This window comes from Pimephales promelas, chromosome 11, assembly GCF_988280905.1.
Source record: "Pimephales promelas chromosome 11, fPimPro1.hap1.1, whole genome shotgun sequence".
NCBI classification, from domain to species: Eukaryota; Metazoa; Chordata; class Actinopteri; order Cypriniformes; family Leuciscidae; genus Pimephales; species Pimephales promelas.
The window spans coordinates 2,146,493-2,162,237 of record NC_142779.1 but is presented as its reverse complement, the minus strand read 5'-3'; the positions used below and the strand labels follow the sequence as shown (position 1 = coordinate 2,162,237).

Below are 15,745 nucleotides of genomic sequence, written 5' to 3'. Positions count from 1 at the left end.
GTTTTCATTTATAGAAGCCTCATGAGCTGGGAAAATGTACTTTTATATTTTTCAGAAACTTTAAACATAATTCAGGTCTGAGGGGGTTAAAGACTTTTCAATGCCCAAGGTTTATTTTTTGAGTGAAATAACAAAGCTTTAATTTGATGGGCAAACTGTCCCTGTATTGTACCTGCATCATGATTATATGAGGACTTATAAGCTTCATACCCAACATAGTTGGCACTGTTTCGCATTTCATGTGGCTATGAATCCTTCCAGGCAGTCTTATTAGTAAATTCTTGCCGTGGCTTAGCATCACATCAGTTCTGCACCGCTCAAGATGATTACTCATATTTGGGCTTCCCTCCAAACAGTAAAAATAGCTGTGTGTTTGTTGGTAATTAGACCAGAGGCTCAGTAATCCATATTTAATTGTGTTATGCTGTATGGTGTCATACTTCACGACTGCTGGAGGACGGCTTTTCAAAGAGCTTCATTTTCTTCCCATGACACAGTGCCAAAGTATATGAGCTTGTTAGTGAATGATGGGTAACTGAGGTAACGGATATGATGGGTTTTGGCGAAGTCACTGCACAACGTTTATTTGTCTCATTCTGTATCTTTCAATCAAATCAACCTATTGACTAATGCTTGAAATAAATCTCTATTACAAAACCTGCTGAGCTGCCATTCTGTCAACAGGCGAAAGCATGTTGTTATAAGCTAATGATGCAATATTCCAAAAAACATAAAAAATAATGGGTAGTCAGAATTCAAAATTGTTTTTTAACCTGGGCTTCGGGGTCTATACGACCCCAACAATTGATTGAGTAATTGTACAAAAAATATACATTTTTAATAATACAAATAATATATCTTTTTTTGTTGTTTACTTCTCATCTATTCATTAATGCTGTGTTTTTGGAGATACAAAGTACTTTTGTATCCATATACCACACAATTCCTCAACTACACCATTAGCTTGCATATGAAATATTATTTTTTTATGATACATTGCATTTATGCTCTAGTACTAGGCCTTCATTTCTGTGTACAAATTTTCAGATTTATGCCAGACACATGAAGAAAATATATTTAGTTTTTTTAACATTTCCCATTCATTTCAATGTGGGGTCATAATGACCCCGAAGACCAGAAGTGTAAACATTTTTTTACATGCCTTCAGAACAACCGAATCAAGCCCAGTTTCTTTGTGTGTATAGATAGATAATGTATGAAAAGTCACAAAATCTTATTCCACTGAGATGAAGGGAACCTTTTTTTTTATTAAGTAAAAGTCGATTGGGGTCGTATAGACCCCATGACCCGATTGAGGGCTACTTAGAACTATTTTTTAAATAAATGGATAGAAATATATTTAAAATTGACATCTTGAATGCACTTTTTTCACTTGGCTTGTAGCCTCACCATTGACTGTATTTTCTGGCAATCCATGTTTTCACTGTTAGACGGTAGGGGGCGCTGTTACTCACCTCCTGAACGAGTACAGAATCTCTGGATCAAAAACAGGAGAAGAAGAAGCAGAAACAAGTGATTAAAGCATAGAAATCAAAACTGTCTAACGTTACTGAATGAAATGTCGACCCAGCACGAGACAAGACTGTGAAGCTTTAGGGGTGTTGTTGGACTCGATCTACTCCATCATTTGATCATTGTGACTTTGCCTTGTGAACGTGATTTTTATGTTCAAAAAGTTGCTTTTTAATGAAACTTACCCACATTTAAGTGTAGTTAAAAAAAGCAATGCAAAATGCATGAAGATAGAATAATTTTTTTGTTTGCTTTTGTTTGTTTTTTAAGCAGAGGCTCCATTTTCATTCCTTTGATATATTGCATGTTCAGATATGCATAAAACAAAATATTCTGGGGACTATGAAAGTTTTGTGAAAATCAGAGATGCTAGTGATGGCTGGCAACTTATTAAAAAACGCCGGCGCGGAAAGAGATAAGAATACATGCGAATGCAACGTTGTCTTATTTACCAAGTATGACTCAGATGTTTCTCTGAAAATTCCACTGTGTTTGAGACATTAGCATCGCTTTTGAAACTCTAGAGATGTGTGTTTTGTTTTTTTAATCAGGAGAACATCTCCATTAGCTTGTGGTTGAATCTCATTGTCATCTAGGAGACATAAGGGTGGTATTAAAGAGATTTTCTTTGCTGTGGTTACTTCTGTTTTGCCTTGCTATTAAATGAGAATGTTAATGTTTTCCATGCACTCATCACTCTTGGCAAAAACACTGCATCTCAATACCAGACTATACAGTGGATCACGGGCAATGCAATACTTTACAACCAGCGAAGTGTGTTCTTTAGAGGCAAAGCTAGACAGCAGAGATAAAAAATAAAATAAAGTAATATGCACAGACAGTAGGAGGTGAAGATCCAGATCTGTCATGTTTGAAGAAGTGACCTGCATCATTTAGAGACGCTGAAGACGGACTGCACCAGAGGATTTTGGGAAACATTGATATATTCACTGGTCCTGTGTGAGAATGAATGAACAAACAAGACAAGCCTAAGTTCAATTGGACATTTAAGTTGCTTTTATAAATGTGCATTAGAAAAGGTGCTGTGTATCTTGAGTCAAAACAATGACATATTTTAAGCATGCATTTTAGTCTGGGACTAAAATAATCCCTTGTAATAAAAGTTATTTAATCAGATCTTGAGATTTAACATCTTTTATCCGTAGTTGATTTCATCTAAGGCTGTCGTGTTGTAGTTGTAGGTTTTTCTGCTCGTCTGTTTTTCAATACGAGGCTACTCGTAGCTTTGCTGCTTTTTATGTGTTATATGCTTTTTTTTTCTTGCCGTTTTTACTTTTCTTATTTGTGTGTTCTGTAAAGCACTTTGGTCTGTCTAAGCGGCTGTTTAAATGTGCTATATAAATAATTGAACTTGAACACACATACATTTATTCATACTTTCAACATAAGTGATTTTTTTTGATGATGTCATTGTTGCAAACAATACACTAAGAACAAAACAGCTGGAAACAATTAGTAAAGATTGGCAGCAGACTGGAACTAAATATCTGTGACTGAACAGCTCAACAATGGAAACATTACACACACACACATTACATTCTACACAACATGTGACCTGATTTACAAATTCGTTTCACATAACTCCCAGTCTCTTTAAGTAATTCCACACAAACCTGATCAGAACGCATCTGGCCACAAAGCATGCTGGGTATCAAACAGCACTACAATATTTTTGCATGTGCTAACTTTCCTTTTCTTTCTTTCAGTTCAAAGATGATTTCCCAAATGAAATTTAGCACATGCAAAAACATTGTAGTGTTTCTTGAGTAATTGATCATTTTCTAATCATTATATTTGATTTGTTCATATGCTACAGCTTTCCTAATCGTTGTTCTTCGTGATTGTTTCTTCCTCCTCCTGAACGCTGCTTTAGCGCTGAGATTTGGTTTATTTACCTTCATGCAGCTGGAGATGTCCGGAGCACTGGCCTGTGCTCAAAGCTGACTGATTCATTAGCATTTTTGTTTGCTTGGCTGTTTTTTGACAGCTAAACCGGAGCGTTCCCAGAGCCTGTGCGTTTGTTTGCCATAGAGAGGTCTCTAACCTTCCTCTGCGTAGGATGAGATGAGTTTCCTGTTAAAACAGTAAAGAAAACAAATTAGCTGTTAGCATTGGCTCGAACACCACAGAACACTGTTAGCAGCGGAAGGGGGAGGAGGTCATTATGTGTTTGTTTGTCGTCTGGACATGAGGAATTGACTGGACGAAAGGCCTGATTACAACCACTAACCATGTATATTTTCTTTATTCTATGAAATGAAATGATAAATGACAAGATTTTTTATTTTGGAAGGAATTATACTTCTATACTAATGTGATTACATTTATTCAAGGTTCATATTTCATCAGCATTTGAGTTTCCTAATGCACTGCTACCAGTTACTGATACAATGACGCTGATCAAGACAACATTGGACATTATTCCTAGCGTTAGTGTACTGTAAATTGCTTCGCATAGTATGTTCTCTGTGCCTGCATCTTATATGAAAATCTTTATTTGTTGCTGCAGGAACCAATGCAACTGTACAACGACATAAAGATAAATGGCCCAATCTTCAGTCATCCTTCCTATTCCTCATTTCACAGAGGAATTAATGCTCAGCTGGAATACAGTACCTTGTTTCACTGTAATATCTTTCACCTGTGTCATGCTGTTTTATAAGCTTATATTAGCTTGAACCGATGATGAATGGCACGCAGCGATGTGCAGTAATGTGTTTACACAGATGAAACTCATCCAGTCTTTTGCAGCCTTCTTAAGTCCCATTCAAGTGCTTTATTTTTGGATGCTTGCTACATTGCAATGTGCTATAAATTGTCCAGTACTTGCTTTTTCTCTATGTGAAAATGTGCAATATTCAACAAATGGATAGATGTTTATGACTGGGGGGAAATGATAAAGCTGTATTTGTGAAAAATAAATAATTTCCAACCTTTACTGCTCAAAACACATCAAAATGATGTACGACTTCAAAAGTCACAAAATTCAACAGTTGTATTTTTTATAAATCAGATAAACCCTAAAACCGTAAACTAAACGTCACTAAACCCTAAAACCGTATTCTGGACAAATGTGGGCAAAATAGTTTTGATTTATTTTTAAAAAATAGTGGTACTTGGCTACTTTTCCTAAGTTTGACTCCTGAACACACACATTTTTTTTTTTTGACTCAATTCTACAATGTTAAGTGGGTGAAAAACAACAACTCCTTAATCTTGTATTTGGGTAAAAAATGGGCACCCATACAAAATGAATGGGAAAACCTAATTTAGAGCAGTCTAAAATAAGACACCAGGTGACGGCAAAGTCGCTTCATCTTTAGGTTTTAGCTCGAAGAACTTATTGGAATGATATTTTAATGTAGTTAAAAAAAAAAAAACATAAGCATAATTTACATAGAAAAGATGGTACTTTTTGAAGTAAATAAATTCAAAAATACACCCAAAATAAAAAAAAGCACCATAAATGGATAGACAAAACTTTATCGAAGACGGTGACATAACATTTGGAATAAATAAAAATTAGGATCACACCCGAGTCCTCAGTGCCCACAGGATTAAGGGCTATAAAGTAAATACAGTTTGAGGGCTACAAGTAGCTTTGCTTAAGTTATCTTGAACGCTTACATTGAAGATGATTTGACAGTGAAATGTTCAGCGAATGTGATCATCTCACAATATTTCCTTTCAGCTTGTGATTCCGGTATTTTACAAAAACACAATGCAAAACAGAGGAATACGAATGCACCAACGGGAAAGGAAAATGCTGTAATCTCATGAAAAACGTGAAGAAAAACCAATAAGTGACCAGAGAGGAAATGAGAAATGAGTGAATTAGAGCTGTACAGTAATTAGTTTTTTTCTGGTTTAGCCACTAATGGAATAATAATGGTTGTTTTCTGTGTGGGCCGAACCACCAACAGACACTGAGGAGGAAACATTTCTAATCCATGAGGAGTCATTATTATATCAATGATATGATTTTGATGATATGTTGTGGGATAATATTATTTGTTAATGAAAGTATCTAAATACATGCATGGTCAATGCTAATTAATTCAAAATAAAACGAAATATTTCCAGACCTGGAGGGTTGGATGCATGTGCAAAAAAAAAAAAAAATGCTTTTAATTATTGTGAGTGGCATGCAGTACATGCTTCAGTAAGCAAACATTCAGTAGACTCTTTTATCCAAAGTGACTTACAGACTTGCCTCAGGTTAACCATATTGATAAATGCTTACGGGTCATGACTCGTTCCTTGCAGGGCATTGACCAGTTACCTTCTGGTTACCAGTCCTGAGGGTTAACGACTATACCACTGTATATTTACTGACTCTAAACCAAACTAGATAGATAAGTTTGTAGACATACTTCTATGTTGGCTTGATAAAGTCAAGCCAGAAAGTTTGAAGTAAAGCTTGAGTTTTCCAAGATTTTAACTTTAAATTGGATGGATGGATGGATGTATTGATGGATGGATGATGGATTTTGAAGGTTTGGATGGATGGATGGATGGATGGAGGCTGGATTTTGAAGATTTTTATGGGTGGATGGATGATGGATTTTGAAGGTTTTGATGGATTGATGGATGGATGATGGATTTTGAAGATTTTTATGGGTGGATGGATGATGGATTTTGAAGGTTTTGATGGATTGATGGATTTTGAAGGTTTTGATGGATGGATGTATTGATGAATGAATGAATGATGGATTTTGAAGGTTTGGATGGATGGATGGATGGATGTATTGATGCATGGATGATGGATTTTGAAGGTTTTGATGTATTGATGGATGGATTTTGAAGATTTTTATGGGTGGATGGATGATGGATTTTGGAGGTTTTGATGGATGGATGGATGGATTTTGAAAGTTTTGATGGATGGATGGATTTTGAAGGTTTTGATGTATGTATGCATGTATGGATTTGGAAGGTTTTGATGGATGGATGGATGGATGGATGGATGGATGATGGATGTTGAAGGTTTTGATGGATGGATGGATTTTGAAGGTTTTGATGGATGGATGGATGGATGATGGATTTTGAAGGTTTTGATGGATGGATGTATTGATGAATGGATGAATGATGGATTTTGAAGGTTTGGATGGATGGATGGATGTATTGATGCATGGATGATGGATTTTGAAGGTTTTGATGGATGGATTTTGAAGATTTTTATGGGTGGATGGATGATGGATTTTGAAGGATTTGATGGATTGATAGATGGATGGATGATGGATTTTGAAGATTTTTATGGGTGGATGGATGATGGATTTTGAAGGTTTTGATGGATGGATGGATTTTGAAGGTTTTGATGGATGGATGTATTGATGAATGGATGAATGATGAATTTTGAAGGTTTGGATGGATAGATGTTTTGATGGATTGATGGATGGATTTTGAAGATTTTATGGGTGGATGGATGATGGATTTTGAAGGTTTTGATGGATTGATGGATGGATGATGGATGGATTTTGAAGATTTTTATAGGTGGATGGATGATGGATTTTGAAGGTTTTGATGGATGGATGGATGGATTTTGAAAGTTTTGATGGATGGATGGATTTTGAAGGTTTTGATGAATGGATAGATTTGGAAGGTTTTGATGTATGTATGCATGTATGGATTTGGAAGGTTTTGATGGATGGATGGATGATGGATGTTGAAGGTTTTGATGGATGGATGGATTTTGATGGATTTTGAAGGTTTTGATGGATGGATGGATTGATTTTGAAGGTTTTGATGGATGGATTTTGAAGGTTTTGATGGATGGATTGATTTTGAAGGTTTTGATGGATGGATGGATGGATGATGGATTTTGAAGGTTTTGATGGATGGATGGATTGATTTTGAAGGTTTTGATGGATGGATTTTGAAGGTGTTGATGGATAGATGGATGGATGATGGATTTTGAAGATTTTGATGGATGATGGATTTTGAAGATTTTGATGGATGGATGGATGGATGGATGATTGATTTTGAAGATTTTGATGGATGATGGATTTTGAAGGTTTTGATGGATGGATGGATTTTGAAGGTTTTGATGGATGGATGAATGGAGGATGGATTTTGAAGATTTTTATGGGTGGATGGATGATGGATTTTGAAGGTTTTGATGGATGGATGGATTTTGAAGGTTTTGATGGATGGATGTATTGATGGATGGATGAATGATGGATTTTGAAGGTTTGGATGGATGGATGGATGTATTGATGCATGGATGATGGATTTTGAAGGTTTTGATGGATTGATGGATGGATGATGGATGGATTTTGAAGATTTTTATGGGTGGATGGATGATGGATTTTTAAGGTTTTGATGGATGGATGGTTGGATGGATGATGGATTTTGAAGATTTTTATGGGTAGATGGATGATGGATTTTTAAGGTTTTGATGGATGGATGGATTTTGAAGGTTTTGATGGATGGATGTATTGATGAATGGATGAATGATGGATTTTGAAGGTTTGGATGGATGGATGGATGTATTGATGCATGGATGATGGATTTTGAAGGTTTTGATGGATTGATGGATGGATTTTGAAGATTTTTATGGGTGGATGGATGATGGATTTTGAAGGTTTTGATGGATGGATGGATGGATTTTGAAAGTTTTGATGGATGGATGGATTTTGAAGGTTTTGATGTATGTATGCATGTATGGATTTGGAAGGTTTTGATGGATGGATGGATGGATGGATGGATGGATGGATGGATGATGGATGTTGAAGGTTTTGATGGATGGATGGATTTTGAAGGTTTTGATGGATGGATGGATGGATGATGGATTTTGAAGGTTTTGATGGATGAATGTATTGATGAATGGATGAATGATGGATTTTGAAGGTTTGGATGGATGGATGGATGGATGGATGGATGGATGGATGTATTGATGCATGGATGATGGATTTTGAAGGTTTTGATGGATTGATGGATGGATGGATTTTGAAGGTTTTGATGGATGAATGTATTGATGAATGGATGAATGATGGATTTTGAAGGTTTGGATGGATGCATGGATGATAGATTTTGAAGGTTTTGATGGATTGATGGATGGATTTTGAAGATTTTTATGGGTGGATGGATGATGGATTTTGAAAGTTTTGATGGATGGATGGATTTTGAAGGTTTTGATGTATGTATGCATGTATGGATTTGGAAGGTTTTGATGGATGGATGGCTGGATGATGGATGTTGAAGGTTTTGATGGATGGATGGATTTTGAAGGTTTTGATGGATGGATGGATGGATGGATGATGGATTTTGAAGGTTTTGATGGATGGATGTATTGATGAATGGATGAATGATGGATTTTGAAGGTTTGGATGGATGGATGGATGTATTGATGCATGGATGATGGATTTTGAAGGTTTTGATGGATTGATGGATGGATTTTGAAGATTTTTATGGGTGGATGGATGATGGATTTTGAAGGATTTTATGGATTGATGGATGGATGGATGATGGATTTTGAAGATTTTTATGGGTGGATGGATGATGGATTTTGAAGGTTTTGATGGATGAATGGATTTTGAAGGTTTTGATGGATGGATGTATTGATGAATGGATGAATGATGAATTTTGAAGGTTTGGATGGATGGATGTATTGATGCATGAATGATGGATTTTGAAGGTTTTGATGGATTGATGGATGGATTTTGAAGATTTTATGGGTGGATGGATGATGGATTTTGAAGGTTTTGATGGATTGATGGATGGATGATGGATTGATTTTGAAGATTTTTTTAGGTGGATGGATGATGGATTTTGAAGGTTTTGATGGATGGATGGATGGATTTTGAAGGTTTTGATGAATGGATGGATTTGGAAGGTTTTGATGTATGTATGCATGTATGGATTTGGAAGGTTTTGATGGATGGATGGATTTTGAAGGTTTTGATGGATGGATGGATGATGGATTTTGAAGGTTTTGATGGATGGATGGATGGATGGATTGATTTTGAAGGTTTTTGATGGATGGATTTTGAAGGTGTTGTTGGATAGATTGATTTTGAAGGTTTTGATGGATGGATTTTGAAGGTTTTAATGGATTGATGGATGGATGGAGGATGGATTTTGAAGATTTTTATGGGTGGATGGATGATGGATTTTGAAGGTTTTGATGGATGGATGGATTTTGAAGGTTTTGATGGATGGATGTATTGATGGATGGATGAATGATGGATTTTGAAGGTTTGGATGGATGGATGGATGTATTGATGCATGGATGATGGATTTTGAAGGTTTTGATGGATTGATGGATGGATTTTGAAGATTTTTATGGGTGGATTGATGATGGATTTTGAAGGTTTTGATGGATTGATGGATGGATGATGGATGGATTTTGAAGATTTTTATGGGTGGATGGATGATGGATTTTGAAGGTTTTGATGGATGGATGGATGGATTTTGAAAGTTTTGATGGATGGATGGATTTTGAAGGTTTTGATGAATGGATGGATTTGGAAGGTTTTGATGTATGTATGCATGTATGGATTTGGAAGGTTTTGATGGATGGATGGATGATGGATGTTGAAGGTTTTGATGGATGGATTTTGATGGATTTTGAAGGTTTTGATGGATGGATGGATTGATTTTGAAGGTTTTGATGGATGGATTTTGAAGGTTTTGATGGATGGATTGATTTTGAAGGTTTTGATGGATGGATGGATGGATGATGGATTTTGAAGGTTTTGATGGATGGATGGATTGATTTTGAAGGTTTTGATGGATGGATTTTGAAGGTGTTGATGGATAGATGGATGGATGATGGATTTTGAAGATTTTGATGGATGATGGATTTTGAAGATTTTGATGGATGGATGGATGGATGACTGATTTTGAAGATTTTGATGGATGATGGATTTTGAAGGTTTTGATGGATGGATGGATGGATTTTGAAGGTTTTGATGGATGGATGGATTGATTTTGAAGGTTTTGATGGATGGATGGATGGAGGATGGATTTTGAAGGTTTTGATGGATGGATGGATTTTGAAGGTTTTGATGGATGGATGTATTGATGGATGGATGAATGATGGATTTTGAAGGTTTGGATGGATGGATGGATGTATTGATGCATGGATGATGGATTTTGAAGGTTTTGATGGATTGATGATGGATGGATTTTGAAGATTTTTATGGGTGGATGGATGATGGATTTTGAAGGTTTTGATGGATTGATGGATGGATGATGGATGGATTTTGAAGATTTTTATGGGTGGATGGATGATGGATTTTGAAGGTTTTGATGGATGGATGGATGGATTTTGAAAGTTTTGATGGATGGATGGATTTTGAAGGTTTTGATGTATGTATGCATGTATAGATTTGGAAGGTTTTGATGGATGGATGGATGATGGATGTTGAAGGTTTTGATGGATGGATGGATGGATTTTGATGGATGGATGGATTGATTTTGAAGGTTTTGATGGATGGATTTTGAAGGTTTTGATGGATGGATGGATTGATTTTGAAGGTTTTGATGGATGGATTTTGAAGGTTTTGATGGATGGATGGATTGATTTTGAAGGTTTTGATGGATGGATTTTGAAGGTTTTGATGGATGGATGGATGGATGGATGGATGGATGGATGATGGATTTTGAAGGTTTTGATGGATGGATGGATTGATTTTGAAGGTTTTGATGGATGGATTTTGAAGGTGTTGATGGATAGATGGATGGATGATGGATTTTGAAGATTTTGATGGATGATGGATTTTGAAGATTTTGATGGATGGATGGATTTAAGGTTTTGATGGATGGATGATTGATTTTGAAGATTTTGATGGATGATGGATTTTGAAGGTTTTGATGGATGGATTGATTTTGAAGGTTTTGATGGATGGATGGATGATGGATTTTGAAGGTTTTGATGGATGGATTTTGAAGGTGTTGATGGATAGATGGATGGATGATGGATTTTGATGGATGATGGATTTTGAAGATTTTGATGGATGGATTTTGAAGGTGTTGATGGATGGATGGATTGATTTTGAAGGTTTTGATGGATGGATGATGGATTTTTAAGGTTTTGATGGATGGATGGATGGACGGATTTTGAAGGTTTTGATGTATGTATGTATGGATGCATGTATGGATATATGGAAGGATGGATGGATGGATTTATGGATCTATGGATGTATGGATGGATGGATTTTGAAGGTTTTGATGGATGGATGTTGAAGGTTTTGATGTATGCATGCATGTATGTATGGATATATGGATGGGTGTATGGATGGATTTATGGATGGATGGATGGATGGATTTTGAAGGTATGGATGGATAGATTAAATATGTTGCTAGCATGATTAAAAAAATGGTAATATGTTTCAATAATCTGTGTTGAATCTACTTTCATGGAGAGTAATACTTTCATGATTTAACACTTATGTGCATCCCAATTTACATACTTATGCACTATTCTGTTTTGTAGTATAAATATGGATGGATGAAAACTCCAAAAAGTAAAAGTGCACTTTTTCAAATACCAGGATGATAATTGATATTGCAGAGGGGCATTAGACTCTATAATAACCTTACAAAAATGAATGCATCATGATTGAACCCATTATTAATTTATACATTATGTACATATGCACTGTGTATAGTGCGTTAGTTGGCATTCTCAAGCAAACATAAATAGAGCAGCATTTTTGAAGTTGATATCCCATTGCTAAATGCCAACACAGTGTGTGTGAGAGACGAGGTTTCTGAACCGGCTTCAAAGCTGAAATCGATTTCGATCATCCATCAGATTCACCCTGTGTTCAGTGGCATTGAACAGCAGGACACATTTACCCAGAGTACAATCACCCACTGTCTCCAACAGTAAAGGAAATCTCCAACACATGCTGCTGAGATCTGTCTGGAGGACACTCACATTTGAACTACACACTTTAAGAGGGATATGTGCTAATATAATGAAGCCTACAGATGTCACTGCTTATTCAGATTTACTTACCCACTGCGAATGAATAGAAAGGCAGAGCGGTGCATATGTTGTGCAGGTCCCACTGGAGGGCCATGTTAGGATCAGAGATCTTCTGGAAATCATTTATCTTCTCGCAGACAGTGAGGAAATCTGTGGAGAAACTACTGACACTTCAAACATAACCAGATTTGCATGTCCTGAGGGAAACAGCAGCAGAAGAGCAGTGTTGAAGCATTAAGTAAGCTTAGGCTTTGTGTATAGATGATTAAATGCAAAATAAGAGTCTTTAGGAGATTTAAAAGTGAACTACTCCTTTAATACACAGGTTTGCGTTTTTAAAGTTTGCGTAGAGTGAACTTAAGGGTTTTCTGTTAGAATGATGTCATGTTAGCGGCCCCAATAATAACTAATGATCATTGTGTTGGAAGTGAATCAATCAAAACTCACTTTAGCAGGACAATAACTTTATCCTAGAGCTGTCATAAAGCCAAAACAGTCTCTGTTACTGTAATTTCCTATTATCACTGTAAAGCTGCTTTGGAAATATCTACATTGTTAAAAGCGCTACATAAATGAAGATGAGTTGACATTACATAGGGAGGTATTGCATAATCATACCATGATAATCAAAAGAAAATATCCAAATGTTCATTCAGACCATGGTTGTTTTCCAGTAAAAATATCTAACATCCTTAAATCGAGACACATTTTCTTGTCTTGTCGTATTTAAATTAAGCGACATTAAGCTAAAAACAAGAAACAATGTCTGCCAATGGAGTACCAAAAATACACTGTTTATTTTTGAACCCGTTGGCAGATATTTTTCCATATTGATCCAAGACTTAATATATTAAGTAATTATCCTTCTCAAGTAAATGTATTTTGATTTAAGAATCTTTAGATATTTGTACTGGAAAACAAGACAAAAACGCACATTTAAACTGGTATTCTTGATGGATGTCAGCTGTCTAGAGGTCAAAAACTATTATTAATTTTATAAACTCCAAGAATATCAACAGCTCATATACCACATACATATTCAACCATTAGAAAATGATCTCAAGTGACCATTAACCCCCAGCTGAAGACACTCACCCAAATGAAATGTATTTCACGCTCACAGAGCAACTAATTCAAGCTTGATTTACGCATTGACCTCTCCTAATGTGATTGACACCATGTTAAATAGGAAAAATCCAATCATCTCGAACAGCTCAGATGAGATGTTGCTGTATTGGGTGTGAGCTCTGTAACACTGGGACAGGAGGATGTGTGTGTATTGATTGCTGTTGGCCTTGCAAGACTTTACTTGGGCTGGTCATGCTGTGAGATCATTTATCAACGGACCAGCTCATAAACTGAGCGTGTCAAAGTGTCGCAATCATTTGTACAGCTCTTTAAAACGCCAGTTTTTGACACTGTATACGATCCATACATCTGTGAAATACGGGGATAAATGATATACAGTCACAAGTCAACACAAAAATGAAAAATAAAAATATTATATTAAAGCCTGGTGAACTGGAAGTCTATCTAGGACCATTAAAAGGACAAATTAAACAAAAAAGACAATTAAGCATTTCCATCAAAATTCAGTTTACTGCAAAAACATTATGGAAAAAATATTTCCATTTTTCTCAATAGTGATTATCATTACTGTAACACAGCTTTTTTTAATTGGATTGCAGTATTTTTATTTTATTTTAATCATAATAAGTTTATTACAGTAAATACAAGGAATCATAATACTTTGCCTAAAAATCTAAATTGTGTAGTATTATTAGTATTTGTTAGTTTTTCAATATTTCTTTTTAGCTTTAAATTATTTATTATTTTAAGTTTTAGTAATTTTAGTATTTTTGTATTTACTAGTATTTTATTAGTAGTAGAAATATTGGTAGTTATTATTTAGCTAGTATTTACTAGTATGTACATACATACATACATACATCTTCTTCCGCTTCATCCGGGGCCGGGTTGCGGGGGCAGCAGTCTAAGCAGAGATGCCCACACTTCCCTCTCCCTAGACACTTCCTCTAGCTCTTCTGGGGGGACACCGAGGCGTTCCCAGGCCAGCCGGGAGACATAGTCTTTCCAGCGTGTCCTAGGTCTTCCCCGGGGCCTCCGCCCAGTGGGACGTGCCCGGAACACCTCCCCAGGGAGGCGTCCAGGAGGCATCCGGAACAGATGCCCGAGCCACCTCAGCTGACCCCTCTCGATGTGGAGGAGCAGCGGCTCTACTCTGAGCTCCTCCCGAGTGGCCGAGCTTCTCACCCTATCTCTAAGGGATCGCCCAGCCACCCTGCGGAGAAAGCTCATTTCGGCCGCCTGTATCCGGGATCTTGTCCTTTCGGTCATGACCCAAAGCTCATGACCATAGGGGAGAGTAGGAACGTAGATTGACCGGTAAATTGAGAGCTTTGCCTTACGGCTCAGCTCCTTCTTCACCACAACAGACCGGTACATCGACCGCATTGCTGCAGAAGCTGCACCGATCCGTCTGTCAATCTCCCGTTCCATCCTTCCCTCACTCGTGAACAAAACCCCAAGATACTTAAACTCCTCCACTTGAGGAAGGATTTCTCCACCAACCTGAAGTGAGCAAGCCACCCTTTTCCGACTGAGGACCATGGCCTCGGATTTGGAGGTGCTGATTCTCATCCCAGCCGCTTCACACTCGGCTGCAAACCTCCCCAGTGCATGCTGAAGGTCCAGGTGTGAAGGGGCCAACATGACAACATCATCCGCAAAGAGCAGAGACGAAATCGTGCGGTCCTCAAACCTGACACCCTCCGGCCCCTGGCTGCGCCTAGAAATTCCGTCCATAAAAAATAATGAACAGAACCAGCGACAAAGGGCAGCCCTGCCGGAGTCCAACATGCACTGGGAAGAAGTCTGACTTATTACCGGCAATGCGAACCAAGCTCCTGCTTCGGTCGTACAGGGACCGGACAGCCCTTAGCAAAGGACCCCGGACCCCATATTCCCGGAGCACCCTCCACAGGCCGCCTTGGGGGACACGTCGAATGCCCTCTCCAAATCCACAAAACACATGTGGACTGGTTGGGCAAACTCCCATGAACCCTCCAGCACCCTGTAGAGAGTATAGAGCTGGTCCAGTGTTCCACGGCCTGGACGAAAACCACACTGTTCCTTCTGAATCCGAGGTTCCACTATCGGCCGTATTCTCCTCTCCAGTACCCTGGCATAGACTTTCCCAGGGAGGCTGAGAAGTGTGATCCCCCTGTAGTTGGAACA

General features: G+C 37.4%; 1 long non-coding RNA gene across 1 annotated transcript; it reads right to left on the bottom strand.

The window, feature by feature from the left end:
• Window positions 1-13,965, bottom strand: LOC120460586 (uncharacterized). The gene is made up of 3 exons (XR_005617984.2): window positions 12,518-13,965; window positions 3,450-3,627; window positions 1-2,489 (listed from the first exon to the last, which is right to left on the bottom strand). It is a non-coding gene; the product is annotated as an uncharacterized LOC120460586 (long non-coding RNA).
• Between the last annotated feature and the right edge of the window lie 1,780 nt (window positions 13,966-15,745).